This window comes from Sceloporus occidentalis, unplaced genomic scaffold (assembly GCF_023333645.1).
Source record: "Sceloporus occidentalis isolate IW3139 unplaced genomic scaffold, rSceOcc1.0.p SCAF_29, whole genome shotgun sequence".
In the NCBI taxonomy this organism is placed as follows: Eukaryota; Metazoa; Chordata; class Lepidosauria; order Squamata; family Phrynosomatidae; genus Sceloporus; species Sceloporus occidentalis.
Window position 1 is genome coordinate 458193 of NW_028317009.1, and position 14849 is coordinate 473041.

At 46.8% G+C, this 14849-nt stretch overlaps 1 pseudogene; it reads left to right on the forward strand.

Annotated features, from left to right (window-relative positions):
- The first annotated feature begins 255 nt into the window (after positions 1-255).
- The window catches only part of LOC149299072 (neural-cadherin-like), a 38955-nt pseudogene continuing 24361 nt past the window's right edge, over positions 256-14849 (forward strand).

Sequence of the window (14849 nt, forward strand, 5' to 3'; positions counted from 1 at the left end):
GGTCGGTGGGTATGTCTGTTTCCCCTGTGGGTAGCGTGTTTGGGCCTTGTGGTAGGTCGGGTTCTTCTGCTGATTTAGTGGGGGCTGGGGGTGCTGGGCCAGTGGGTGGTTCTCCCGGGTCTGGTGGGATGTTGGGGGGGTGAGCGGTGCATCTGGCCGTTCTCGGCGGGGGGTAGGTGTCCTCGTTCCCTGTCCCGGCATAGTTGGTTGGTGCGTCCTTCTCGTGATAGGGGGGTTTGCAGTGTTAGGGTCGGGATGTTCAGATGGTGCGGGGTCGTTCTCCTGTGCCCCGGCGGGGGGGGGGGGGGCGGCAGGAGTCTCGGGACAGGGCTACGGGGGTGCAGGCTTGGGGGGGTTGTTTTGTTGAGGCGGCGGGAGAGGACATCGGGTTTGCGGTCTTTGGCAGCACATTCCAGGTGTCTTTCTGTTTCCAGGAGTCAGCGGGATGCTGAGGATCGACGGCAGCCGGCCTTACAGCCTGTGAGCGCGACTTCGGTGGCAGCCACTCCACAGGTTCCCTCGACGTCCGTGCAGGATTCTACGGCCCATCGGTTTGGTGCAGCCTGGGGATCGGTCGGTGAGTGTCTATTGCAGTTGATTAGCGCGTTGCCCGGGGCACCAGTGGGTCGGTTCAGGGTTTGTTGCAGGGGCTTCGGGTTTTTGTGGAGGCTTGTGGGCAAGGGGCCAGTTCGGCCTCTGGGGTTAGGGGTGCGTGGGAGCCAGGGGCTCCGGTGGCAGGTGGTGCTGGGGAGCATTTGGCGGGTGAGGTACCCCCATCAGTAGGGCCAGACGTAGGGGGCGCAGGGGCGTCTGCTGAGGTTGAGGTCGGCTAGGGTGTGGGTGATAAGGGGTCGCTGGCCGGTGCGGTGTCGGATGTGGCGCGGCAGACAGTGTATGTCTCTTGGGTCCATTGGGGGTGCATTTAAAGTCTGACAAGAGGTGGAGGAAAATTCCGAAGACTTTCGGAAATTGGCTGCGGGCTTTTTGTATTTTGGCGAGCGTTATCGGGGAAAACGTGGGGGTAGTCACAGCCTGTCCAAGTGCTTTAAGCGTGTGAGGGTGATTCTGTGGTTATCTGGTTGAGGTCTTCTAAGACGGATGTGTTGGGACGAGGCAAGCCGGTACGGTTGTATGCTTTGCCTTGTGCAGTGCGTGCGGCGTTATTGGGGTGTTCGGCCGGCAAGTGGGGTGTCATTCGTGGTTCATCGGGATTTATCACCAGTATCTCCGTTTCAGTTTTTGCGTGGGATGAGGCTGGGGCTTGATAATTTGGGTTGGCGTTGGCTGAATTTGGGATGCATTTATTCCAGATCGGGGCGGCTATGGAGGCGGCACGTTTGGGGTTGGATGGTGGAGTCATCCAGAGAATCAGTCGGTGGGAGTTGGCTTGTTTTTGGATGTTATCAGGCCGTTGCGGTTGTTGAGTCGATTGTGGTTTGTTTTGGTTGTTTCTTTCCTCTGCTCGTTATGTGTTTTTCGGTTTTGCTTTGCAGGGTCTCGTTTCATCGTTTGGATCATCGGCCACTCTTTTGTGTACTGGGCCCGACGGAGAGACGCGTTTAGGCGCAACGGCCTCCACGCTGGGGATAATATGGGCAGGCCCGGACTGGGACAAAAAATAGGCCCGGACACTTCAGACTGAGCAGCCCATTTTTATGAAAAAACATATATGTACATACATACATAATACTTGGTCATTCAACATGGGAAGCCTGAAGCCACAATTTAGTGCGACTAATCCTTGAAATAAATATTAACGAGTAAATAACGCAATACCTTATCTTTTCCACTAAATGATTTCGGGGCCTTGAATGTTTTGTCCCCTGAAGTCACTACAAATTCAGGAAGGCATTTAATCTCTGGATAAGTAAAAATGAAATGGTTCCTACTGTAAATTAAGTGCCAGGAAACAGAGCCTGTGTTGGTGTGTGGGTTTGGTTATCTGTCACACAGACACCCAGACACACACACCAGGATAGGCTCTGCCACACCAACACCACACACACCAGGACAGTTAAAAAAGAAAAATGGTTCAGCACTCAACTCCCAGGAAGCTGGGTGCTAGCAGGAAAAAAGGGACAGCATAAACCCTCTTGAAGTATACGAATACAAAAAAGAATCCCAGCACTCCAATCGGCTTCCAGCCCTTAGGTTACTTTATTCAGAGAATGCAAAACAAAAAAAAAGCAACATTTTGGCCAAACAGGGCCTTTTGAGCTTGACAAAGGCCCTGTTTGGCCGAAACGTTGCTTTTTTTTTGTTTTTGTTTTGCTTTCTCTGAATAAATAAACCTAAGGATTGTAAGCTGATTGGACAGGCTCTGCCACACCAACACCCAAACACACACACCAAGACAGGCTCACACTGACACACTCATTCGGAGGGCTTCCATGGACGGTTTCACTTTGGTATTGATTTATGTGATGGTCGCTGCCCCCAAAACAGCCTGCCTGTGGCATCTTTGCCCCCTAAAACAGCCTGCTTGTTGCATCTTTGCCCCCCCCCCTACACATCCATATTACACACACATTCATTCACTCCTTCACAAATATTTATTCACTAATTCACAGATAATCATTCACTCCTTCAGATAATCATTCACTCCTTCAGATATTCATTCATACATTGATACTCATTAATTCCCTCATTCATTCATTCACTCACTCCTTCACAGATGCTGATTAATTTACTCACTCACTCAATCTCACATTCTCCTTCATACAGCCTCCCTCACCTGAACTGATGATGTCCACGGAAGTCTGAGCGGAGCGTACAACCTGTTCTACTCCACAGGGGAAGCAGACGTGCAGCAGGGTCATGTGACGATGGCCAGTCCGGGCCTGGATATGGGGGTCTCAGTGTGAGCTTGTGTGGAAGATGAGGCGTTTGTTGGAGCTGGTTTGTTTGGTCGGAGATGATTCCGAGACGCAACTGGCGTCATGCGAGGGATAGTGCAGCTATGGAGCGTAGCCGTGGTAAGGTTAATAAGCTAATGGCGAGTTTTGTGCATTGACGTCGCGAGGTGGTGGTAAGACATGTTGCATTGGAGGAGTTTTGCCCTAGTTTTAGTGGTGATGGGGTACATCTGTCGGACTTGATTTCTTTAACTTGGCTACTACGGAGGGGATAGAAAAGGCCTTGTTTTTTTCTTTAGGGGGGAGTCCATCTGGCTTAAGGTGTCAAGGGGTGGGCTCTTGGCGGCAGCTTGCCAGGTATCCAGGGGGTTAATTTGGTGGTAAGTGAATTGTTGGTAACATCTGGTGGGAGGTTCTTGGCTGTTGGTGCTGGGAACCTCAGGTCAGGGTGGGGGCATCTGGGTATGTCCCTTAAGTGGTATTTGGTTATGGTACCTGGATTACTTGGCAAGCTTGGTATGTGCATTGTGTTTATTGTATATATTTACATGTTTGTGTCTCGAGTCATTGTCCTTGTTAACGCACGTATGTTTATTGTTTCAGGTTTTGGCGTGACAATGACTCAAATAAAATTGGCTGTGGTCTTTTCTCATCCATATTCAATGGTGTGTGGTGTCATTATTGGGGTTAATGGGGGGTTAAGCCTAGCCCGGAGAATCGAAGCTACAACTTCAACTACAACTTGAAATAATAGGCAAGGTGCGCGGTTCCATCCATTCTTACTGTAGGAACAAAGAAAAAGTATCTCTCACACAGCTCACAAAAGTATTTTGTCTTACATATTTAGAGCAAATACTTTTACATAGCGGCATAAAAGTCAGATTTCTTATCGACCCTTTAAACTTTCCATGATTCCTGACCTACACAGGAACTCTCACACATACATACACACCAACACCACAATGTTTATTTGAGCTATCCCTGAACTACAGGGAGAAATGTAAAAGAGGTACAGCTTAGTGAATGAGGCGACAAAGGGACTCTGGGGATGATTACGGGGGACAGGACCTCCCAACGTTACAGTATGGTCAGAACGGGGGAAGAATGCATTAAATCTCAGTCTTCTCCTAGCCAGCGTGGCAAATATTTAATTGTTTTTGGTGTGGGAGCAGAGGGAGTGATTGCATGCTAGGGAGTGTGGAAGGCCCAAGTTTTGTTACAAACATTGCACTGTTACCAGTGTTTAATATATTACTGCACTTGTTTGCACTTGCACATAAACAATCTCTAATTAAAACTATCGGTAGTTTGATACAAGACTTTTTCCTTACTTTTTTGTGGGACGGCAGAGCCAGAGTAATCGTCTGCACGGGGAGCCTGAGCATTCTAAACTTAACCTTCAAACAGGGCTGAACCCAGTGGCGACTCTAGAAACAATATATAGGGGGGGGGCCCCCCACAAGATACCACAGTCAAACGGGGGGGGGGGGGCATTCATAATTTCCAAAAGTAATGTGCTGTGGAATTATACTTTTGTTATTGGGCTAAAATAATACTTTACCATTCAACATGGGAAGCCTGAAGCCACAATTGAGTGTGACTAATCCTTTAAATAAATATTATAACACAATAAATAACTTTTCCACTAAATTATTTCAGGGCCTTTAACGTTTTGTCCCCTGAAGTCACTACAACTTCAGGAGGGCATTTTATCTCTGGATAAATATAAATTAAATAATTCCTACTGTAAGTTAAGTGCCAGGAAACAGATGCACACACACACCCCCCCCCCCACACACCGACACCCAGACACACATACCAACACAGGCTCTGTCACACCGACAACCAAATACACACACACACACACACACACCAGGACAGGCTCTGTCACACCCACATCCAAACACACACCAGGACAGGCTCTGCCACACCAACACCAACACCTATACACACACACCCGAGGACAGGCTCTGCTACACTGATAACCAAAAACACACAAACAGCAGGACACAATCTACGTCACAGATGTCTACATCAGGATGGATTTTTCACAGTGCATTGTTGTTTTTTACCCCCCTTAGTGTTTTTGCCCCTTGTGTATTGATGCCCCTGCAGCCCATATATATTAATATTGGCCCCAGTTGCCGATAGCAGGTATAGATCAACACATTAACACACAAACCAAGCTTTGCATGTATAGATCAACTGAAATTCACTTGTGATCTCAGCACTGCAGGTATATATCAAATAAACAGAATCAGACACACAAATCGTGTATTTGCAGGTATACAATAGTATATGAAATGTAGCATTGCAGGTATAGATCAAATAAATACATGGAAACAGCATTGCAGGTATTAATCAACTGAATAAGACATACAAACACTGTATTTGCAGGTATACATAAATAATGTATGGAAATATATAGATATGGATCTACAGAATAATGCAAAAACCCAGCTTTGCAGGTATAGATCAATTGGAATTCACATAAAAACACGGCATTAAAATGTATATTTAAAACCCCCTAACTTACAGGCATAGATCACAGGTTGCACACCCAAAAACCAGCCCTGGCGTCCACACTGCCCACACAGCAATCACACTCCTATCATACCCAGGCATTTGCTCTGGAAAAAACCTTATAATCGAGTAAATACGGTATATCTTACAATACGATGTGTTTTTACAGTGGAAATGTAAAGATATAGCGCCCCAGATATCTGCCTAGTAGTTAGCAACTTGCATTTTTCAACATTCTACATGGGGTTAAAAAATTTCCCCCATCGTACCAAAATGTTAACAGTTCAGTCGTGTCACATATACCCCCCCTTTATAATATCTTACGATATGGAAAAGCTTACTGTGGCAATTTAAAAATATAGAGCACTAAATTTTAACCCATTGGTTAACAACTGACTTTTTTCTATATCAGAAAAGGGGTGAAAAAATTTCCTTCATTGGACCAATACATTTACACTACATGTACCTCATACACCCCCCCCTCTATAATATCTTACACATAGGGGAAACTCCATATGTACAATACTAATGGAAACGACAGTGAATTCCATGCATGTTTGCATCAATATAGAACAAATAAAAATCATAGATGTCAACATGCAAGAAAAAAAATATTCTTAGCCCTGGTGGAAGAAATATCCTGAGCAAGAACCTTGATTTATATGTAGTTGCGCTTCTTCTCCAGCAGAGGGCGACCTAACACTGCCTGCTTTTGGACATAGAACTGCTTCATTATTATTATTATTAATTATTATTATTGTTATTATTTCTGCAGCACCTCATACAGTCCATACAGTCAAAGGCTGTGACAAATTTAGAATTGACAGACCAAGAGAAACAGATACATTTGAAAAAGAGGGACCGTCATTTCCCTGCATATAAATCACTTTAAAACTGATATTCCTAAAATGGCCCATTGTATAATCTCCAATCACCTTTCCCTTACTTCTGTATTCATTTTCCCTGGATGCATTGTTACAAATTGTATTGTATATACAGAATGATACACTCTGCAATCTGCGCATTTGTATAGCAAAGGCATTTCTGGAGGCAGAGTGGCATTATGGGGGTAAAAAGGCATTTCACAGAGCTCTAGAAATGCCTTATGCCCCCCGTTTAACACTCCCTCCCTCCTCCTCCAAACTTACCGGTGCTTCTGAGTCCCCGGTGCTTAGTCCGGGCAGCGTGTAGAGCGCTACGCGATTCGCGTACACAAGTTCCGCTGCAGCGGAAGTTGTCTTCGGGTAGAGCTCTACACGCTGCCCAGACTAAGCACCGGGGACTCAGATGCACCGGTAAGTTAGGGGGGGGGGGGGGCATAACACAGGAGGATTCAGGTCCCCTGCATCGCTGCGGGGGATCTGGATCTTAGTCTCATAGTCAGACCTATTTGAGGTCTGATTATAAGACGACCCCGATTATAAGACGAGGGGTATTTTTCATAGCATTTGCACTGGAAAAAACCTCGTCTTATAATTGAGCAAATACGGTACTGTTATTATTGTTATTAATAATATTATTACTACTATTAATAATATTATTACTATTAGTATTGGTATGTTCTATGATTATTATTATTAGTATTGCTATTATTGTTATTAATAATATTATTATTATTGTTATCGATACAATCATTTATTTTTAAAAAATGTTGCATCATTGAATATGTTGGTTGACAATGAACCCCATGAATTTTCCGGTACCCCCTGAGGCTGGGGTGAGGATGAACAGACGCCATGTCTGAAACCTTATATAGCACATACTATAGTCCAATCTTATAGCATAAAGTGCAGATATTGCCCCGTTATACATCGTTCACATAATAATGATTATTATTGCCCCTCTCCATGCGGTAGGTGCCCTGTTACAGCTCCTGTAGCTGTCCTCCGACGAATATCACAGTTTATTCACGTATTGTTACTGCGAGGTCTGCCCCCCGCAGGCTGTCAGGATCTCCTGGTAGGAATGGAGGTGGATCTTGCAGGTAGAGGACGGCCCTGATTGATCCACCTGGGTCAGGACTGCTGGGCTGTTCAGTGATTTCCAAAGAGCTGCTTTGATGTTGTCGCTTAATCCACTCTTTCTATTAGGAAATGGAAACCCAAAAGACCCCACAAGTTTGCGTGGGGGGCTGCTGCCAACTTTCTGCCCCCCCGAAAAGTCTGTTTGGGGTGAAGTGGGGAATTACCTGCTCAATCAAGCAGCAGGCCAAGGCCCTGGAATATAATATTGGTTGCAGATCGGCGGAGCTCTGGGGTCTGGATTATTACACCAAAATCTACCCCATGGAGGGATTGTTTGAACTATTACAGTAAGGACACGGAGGGCCGGTGAGTGGCTTGTTTACAAGACACGCATGTGGTTTTATTTATCAATAAATAGTTTTTTTTTAAAAAAATACAAACTGGGACGAAAGGGTTAATGCTGTTGTGATGTAGCATCTGAAATGTTTGCCGCTCGCTTATATGTCTTTAACAATACGATTGTGTTTGCCTGGCGATGGGCCGCACGCTGCTGTGGCACACAGAGGGTTAATATTGTAGCGCTGTTTACTCTTTGTGCAGAGTTTATGTCCATGTTCTGGGGTTTGATTCGCTCGCTGGGCTGCGGCGTGCCGGTTACCCTCTCATGTGTGTAAAGCTGATCGTTCCAAGTTCTTGGTGCTGATACGTTGTATATATTGTGTATATAAGTAATAGTAATAATGCCGTCTGCCATTTTTGTTTGCTATGTGTTATTTAAAGCCTCCCGCACGCCCTTAGATGCCCCTCGGTTCTCTGCCATGTTCTGGACGTTCCGTGTTTAATTGCCCGGATAATTCTGACTTCGTGCAACAAATGTGATATTAATGGCTTTGGGTAGTTGGCTCGGCCACGCGTTACTTTCACTGGATTTGGCTCTTTATATCGTAACCTTATGTCTGCAGATCTGCGTCTTTATATTATAAATTTATATCTGCATTTTTATATTCTAACTTTATATCTGCAGATCTGCGTCTTTATATTATAAAGACCTGCTGCCCGGGCCTGCGCGGGTACCTGCTGCCCGCGGACCTGCTGCCTGTGCGCGTACTCAGTGCCGTGGAACGTCCATATACCCGGTCGTCCGAGGAGCCTACAGCTGCTGCAGAGCTGCTTTGGAAGCTAAGGGGTTGATGGCAGCAATGGGCTACAAGTTTGGGTTCTTAAAGGTTCCTATTGTTCTACCGCATACATGTTGGGTTCTAAAGCATTTATCCTGCTGGCTGTTGAGTTTGTAATTTTGTACCAGACAAACCCTACAGCTGCTGCAGATCTTCTTTGGAAGCTAAGATGTTGATGGCGGCTGTGGACTACAAGTTGGGTTTCTCTGGATCTGCAGCAGTTATGAGCTTTACAAAGAGGATGGTTGATGACGGACAGTTCTGCTTGAGTTTGCATGAGCTCTGAGGTCTTTATGGACACCCCACGTTGACCTCGCCGAGTGGGATTGTAGATTTCATTGCCGTAGATATCATCGGATCTATTTGCACGCAGAGGAAAGATGAGGGTTATCTAAAGCCTGATTTGTGGTCCAAAAGCTGGCAGCCAATCTCAATGTGTAGCCCATTCGGAGAGGTAATAAACTGTGATGCACCTCAATAAATAGTATTTGAGAATAACTCCCCGGGGTATCATACACCAAAGACTGCATTGTACAAATGACATTGTAAGCGGCTTTACGAGTAATTACGTTTGCCACACATTATAGAAACAGATGGGCTATGTCACTCTTCCTCGGAATCTGTCACACTGACAGCCTGCCTCCAGATCTTTCCTTTGATAATTTTAATGGAAAAAATGTTGTGTCCATTAGGTTTCTGCATAGAAATATCTACTAATGTTTCCAAAGGTCACTTGAAGAATAAAAAGGTTACGGGGGGGGGGGGGGGGGGGGGGAATGGTCTTAAGGAAAAAGGTCTCAAATTCACTTTTTCACTTTTTGCCTACGGGCAGAAAAAAAATATATTTTTTTGGATGGGTGTTTTTTTAGGACTCCCCCTCAAATTTTTTATGTCTTTCTGGTTTGAGGATGTGCGATAATATCAGATAATATCACTGATACACGTAAATATAGAGAAAGGGGGACATCCTCCGACCGGCAATTTGTCTGTCATCATTATGACCTTGTTGACCTTCAAGTGGCAAAAAGACCGGCGCTGGCACACCGAGAGTTAACACATCATATATTGTTCCCAATGGAAAGCTCACTGATTTAATTACAGGATGAATCTCAATTCCGCCGTACTTTGTCTTATTCTAGGGTAATTCTGAATGTTCTTCGTGCCCCGTCTCACGCATCGCTTAGTATATCAAAGGCTTGTTTTGGTAAATGAAATGCCCCCCTCCTCTCCCTTCCCATCACATCACATCCTAGCAGACCCCTTGATGTCTCTGCCACACACAGAGAGCAGGCTGAAGGTCTCCTTCTCCACCCATAGGGGGTGCCCTAAACCCACCAACTTGACCAAATCTCTGGCTTTCTGCATCAAGCTGCCGTCAGCTCCAGGAGGATCGCAGATGTTGTTGGGTTTTGATACATTGTATCTTCTCGTTTCCATTGAATCCCCTTTTCCTAGCCTGCTGGGGGTGATGAGGACCCGGCTCAGGGCCTGCCTGCTCTGCATCCTCCTTTCCAGGTCAGCTCTGGTGTCTCTGGCCACCTGGACTGATGAAGGACCTAAAAGACCCAAAGTCTTCTCCGGGTCAGTGCAGGAGAACTGGCCCATAAGGACTAAAGTGAATGGGTTAAACATCCCCCTGAACAGGATCAGCCCCCAGCCTTGGTGCTTCGGGGTAACAGGTCCCGGCTGCATCTGGAGCTGCTCGGGGACAGGGGGTCTCTGTTTGAGGTCTATTTCCACCACAGGTATGCCCAGCTGTCTCTGAAGACCACCCAGGTGCTGGACAGGGAGGAGAACTCCCGGTATGTGTTCAGGCTGGGACTGTGCTGCCAGCGGTGCTCCTCTCCGGGGCATACCGCCAGCGAGCTGGCCGTGCTCACCGTGCACGTGTTGGATTAGAAGGATAATGCCCCCCGGATTGCCCCCGCGAACTGTTCCACAATCAGCCTGGATGAGACGGCGGGGCTGAGGTTCGTGGTGTTCAGATCCACGATCCGGATCAAGGGACTAACGCCGAGCTGGTGTACTTCGCCAAGCCCATCAACGACTACTTCTTCATCGTCCCGAAGACCGGCCAGGTTGTCCTGGTGGGGTCCCTTCTGAACGTCAAGAAGCTCCTTAACCTGACTGTGTATGTCCGGGACCACGGCCAGCCACCGTTGCGCAGCGCCCCCCTCTACAGCTGTGGATTTGCCCCAGGGCCAAGGCGTTTTCGGTGCCCAGTAAAGAGGAGGCTTCTCCAGGCGTCTTCAGGCGGAAGAGGGCATCCCCCGTGCCACAGGCGTTCTATGCCATCTCCATAGCAGAAAACGCCCCCCCCCCCGGGCTCTGCTGTGAGCGCCCTGGAACCTGGAGAACTCAATGTCTCCTCATTCCAGCCCCAGGGACTGTCCCGTTGGGGTGAACTGGGAGACTGGCGCCATGACCCTCTTCAGGACCCTGGACAGAGAGTCCGTTGCCAAACACCGCTGTCTCTTCAGAGTGCTGGACGGCACCGGTAAGGGGTCCATTCGGAACTCTGGGCCAAAGTGCTACATGGCAAACTTCACACTGGTCTCCATGGTGACTGCACTACATTTAACACCCCACTGGTCTCCATGGTGACTGCCCCACATGTAAAATCTTGCTGTGTGTTCTGCTTTTAAACAATTAATAGAGAAATCTGTGGGAGTCTATGGAGCGATCCCTGTTATAACCTGCGGTGATGAGAGCCCACGGATATGTATTGCCATGCTCTCTCTCTCTGTGAAGCTCTGTGAATCTGATTTAGGGGCAATGCAGGGACCTCAAAGCAGAACTCCACGATATTCTGTGATCTGAACAACATCATAAGAAACCGTCTGGATTTAAGGAGTTCCCACAGGCCGGCTTATTGGAGAAACTCGTGAGTGAGGGTCCGGCGTATTGGAGAAACTCGTGAGTGAGGGTCCTGCGTATTGGAGAAACGAGGGATTCCCCAATAATCTCCTCTCCGGTCTCCTTGGAATTGCAGCCGTGTGATCCGGACAGAGCAGACGTCTCCGCGTAATGGCCGTTGGTAACCTTTTTTTCTCATGGTTTTCTCATTTCATATTTCTTCCGCTTGCACAAATTCATTTATCATAAAGTCATGCAATTTTTTTTTCTTTTTTAACCTATTATCATCGATGACATGTCTGTAATTCACTCGATTCTTTGGAGACGAGAGCGCAATACGTTTTAAAGCCGGGCATAGAACGTCTATTACGTCTCTGCCAGGGAGAAGATCACGGTTCGGTCTTTTTTTTTTCATGGCGTAAAATATTATAGCCGGCGTAACAGCTTCACTCCCATAACCTAATGCGTTGTAATAAATTGCGGTTCATCAGGTCTCTCCCAACGAAGGCTCGAGAGTTTGTCCCAATACGATCCATAAATGAAAGGCGACTGCATAGACTGTATTCTATAATGTCTCACAAGTGGTTTGCCGGGGGCGGTCAGGCTGGGATGAGTTTTAGGCACAGAAGACCTATAGGTTTGGTGTTGCACGAGCCTCGGGGTAGGAGGTAGCACTGAATGGTTCTATGGCAGCGTTTCTCTGCGGAGGAACTTGATTATGTACTCCGGGGACTGTTTTCCAGATACAGAACGTTTGTATCGGAGGAAGCGGCTCCCAACACCCTGGTTGCCACCGTACATGCCTTTGATCCAGATGGAGATCATGTAACTTACAACATTTTGGAAGGAAATAGAGAAGGAAACGTTATTATTGACTCCGAGAAAGGTACGTGGAGCTCTCTTTTGTAAAATACCACCGATGCTTTTTACAGATACCTGACGATTTCTTGCATATTCTGCTACCTTAAGAAGAAAATTCAGATAAAATCAAGTTCCTCACCAGAATTCCATCACAGTAACTATAACTTGACATTCCTAAGTAGTTGAGTAGGGGGTATCGCTTACCCTGGGTTAAGGGTTTGTAACAATGGGACTGATTTATCCTCAAACCATTTAACAGGAATAATCCATCTGGGTTCTAACCTGCTTCCAAAGCATCATGGAGCCGAGTATGTTCTATACGTGACCGCCACAGATGACAACGCTTCGGGGGGTCCTCACAGCCTCACCAGCACGACTACGGTCGTCATGAGAGTCGATGACGTCAACCGGAACAAGCCCGTCTTCCATCGGGGGGTACCTCATACATTAAGTCAAACTCCAGAAAACCGCTTAGGAGAATAATCCCTTACTGAACACCAATGAACTAAAGCCGCGTTAGAACTGTGCTTGGCTCCAAGATGCAGCCGGATCCTAACACAAATGTGTGGATTTAACGTTATTTCCGGTGTGCCCAGTACCGTCACCGCGCCGTAGTCCTGGAGAACCAGCCCCCAGGAACGTTTGTGCTGCAGGTGGAGGCGAAAGACGCAGACGTTGGCGTCAACGGTCAAGTGAAGTAAGAGATCGTTCATCGCGAGGGCTCTCTTCCTGTATTCCGCATCCATTCGGACACAGGTGCCACCGCCTCCTATACCTTAAAACCCTTTAAACATTGTATGGAGAGAAGGGCTGCGGCACGTTGACCGAGGACACACTTTCCTCCCCAGTGTATTTGTGTTCTAGGTTTTTTAATATGCTTTTTGCTGGATTGGTGTATACGCTTCTACCCTTCTACCCCAGGGTCAACAGCCAGAGGTGACATCATGGAGCTTCATTTGATTCTGTTAAAACCAGTGGGTCAGATAGGCTCGGCGATGCAGGTTTTAACCATGGTTGTAGGTCATGTTAATCAGCCAAGCTTTTTTTCTCAAAAGCTTATGAGAAAATGTTTTTTACGTGTTATTGCAGGAATTGTCAGTCACATCGCCTCCGTGCTTTCTTTAACACGTTTCCCACGCAGGAGTCCTGACAACCCTTCAGAGCTTTGATCGGGAGAAGCAGAAAGAGTTCCCTGTCACCATCAAAGCCACAGACCAGGCGGCCGAGCCTCTCATAGGGCTGTGCCAGATGAACATACAGATCCAGGACCAAAATAAACAACGACCCCAGCTTTGAGAACAACCGCTACGAATGTAATTGAGCCTCTGTGGGTAGAGTATGAGATGTCTACAAGCACCAAGTCCCCATCATGTTCCTCTGTTCTCCTCTAATTATAGCGTTAAGTGGAATTCTGCGTTAAAAGTCTTCCTAGATCTGCTGGTCCACAAGAGCTTGGCCAGCTCGCCCATGGGGTATTTGGGACCCAAGTGGACAGCAAAGAATGAAAAAAATTTCCATTCTTGTCCCAGATTTCCTGAGAGAAGATGATGCCGTGGGAACCAGCTTCCTCCGCGTTGCGGCCCGTGATGACTATTATGGCGTGAATGGAACGATCACGTACTCAGTGTCTGGAGAGGAACCAGTGGCCTTCAGCATTAACACCTCTACGGGGTGGCTTTATGTTCGTCAGCCAATACCTCGGGTAACGTAGCAAGCGTTTACATGCCGTGTTTAGACATACAACTTACATTTCAACAAGTGAAATTAAAATATCGCGGGGTCGCCTTCTGACCTCAGACCCCTTTATACAATATGATTGCTGGGAATGGTCCACTGTCTTTTTTTCTTGTTTGTTTGTTTTTTTTGATACGTGCCTCTGGGTAGCTCTGCAATTGGAAATTGGTTGGGCGATAGAATGAAAAACCCTCTAGGACAAGTACCATACAACTAATTAACACTTTGAGTACCAGAGTATGTGAGTGGTGCATGAAACTCCTCAACCATCTGTCGCTTAAAGCTTTTAAATCAATTGGGAGAGCATTTTTTTTTTGTCTTTTCTTTGTGCGAGACCTTCAGAATGTGACTGGCCTCTATAAACACACGGTTGGGCAGGTTGCTGAATGCAGAAGGTTTAAGTGAATGTAATTAATTTCTCACGTTCGTGTAATTTTTTGTCCTTTTTTTTCCACCCCATCAGAAATCATTAATAACACTAGAGGTCACCGCCACAGACAGAGGCAATAGAAGCACGCAGGTGGAAGTAGCCGTTCGAATCACAGATGCTCAGAATCAGCCTCCGGTCTGGGGAAAAGAAGGATATGACCTGGTGATTCCAGAAAATACCATTAGAGACACGCCTGTTGTGGTAAGACGTGACCTCTGACCTGGAAACCAGTGGAATTTTTCCACCCGTCGGTGGGAACTGTAAAATGCTTCCAGCCATTGGTTGGGCAACTTACAATGCTTCCAGCCATTGGTAGGAGTCATAGAAGGATTCCGCCCATTGGTGTATGATCTCATTTGAATATGGATTTCTCCCTCATGCCCGGCTACCAGGGATCGTACCCATCTAGACATCTGCTTCCCGTTAGGCCTGATATGAAGCTAGTGAG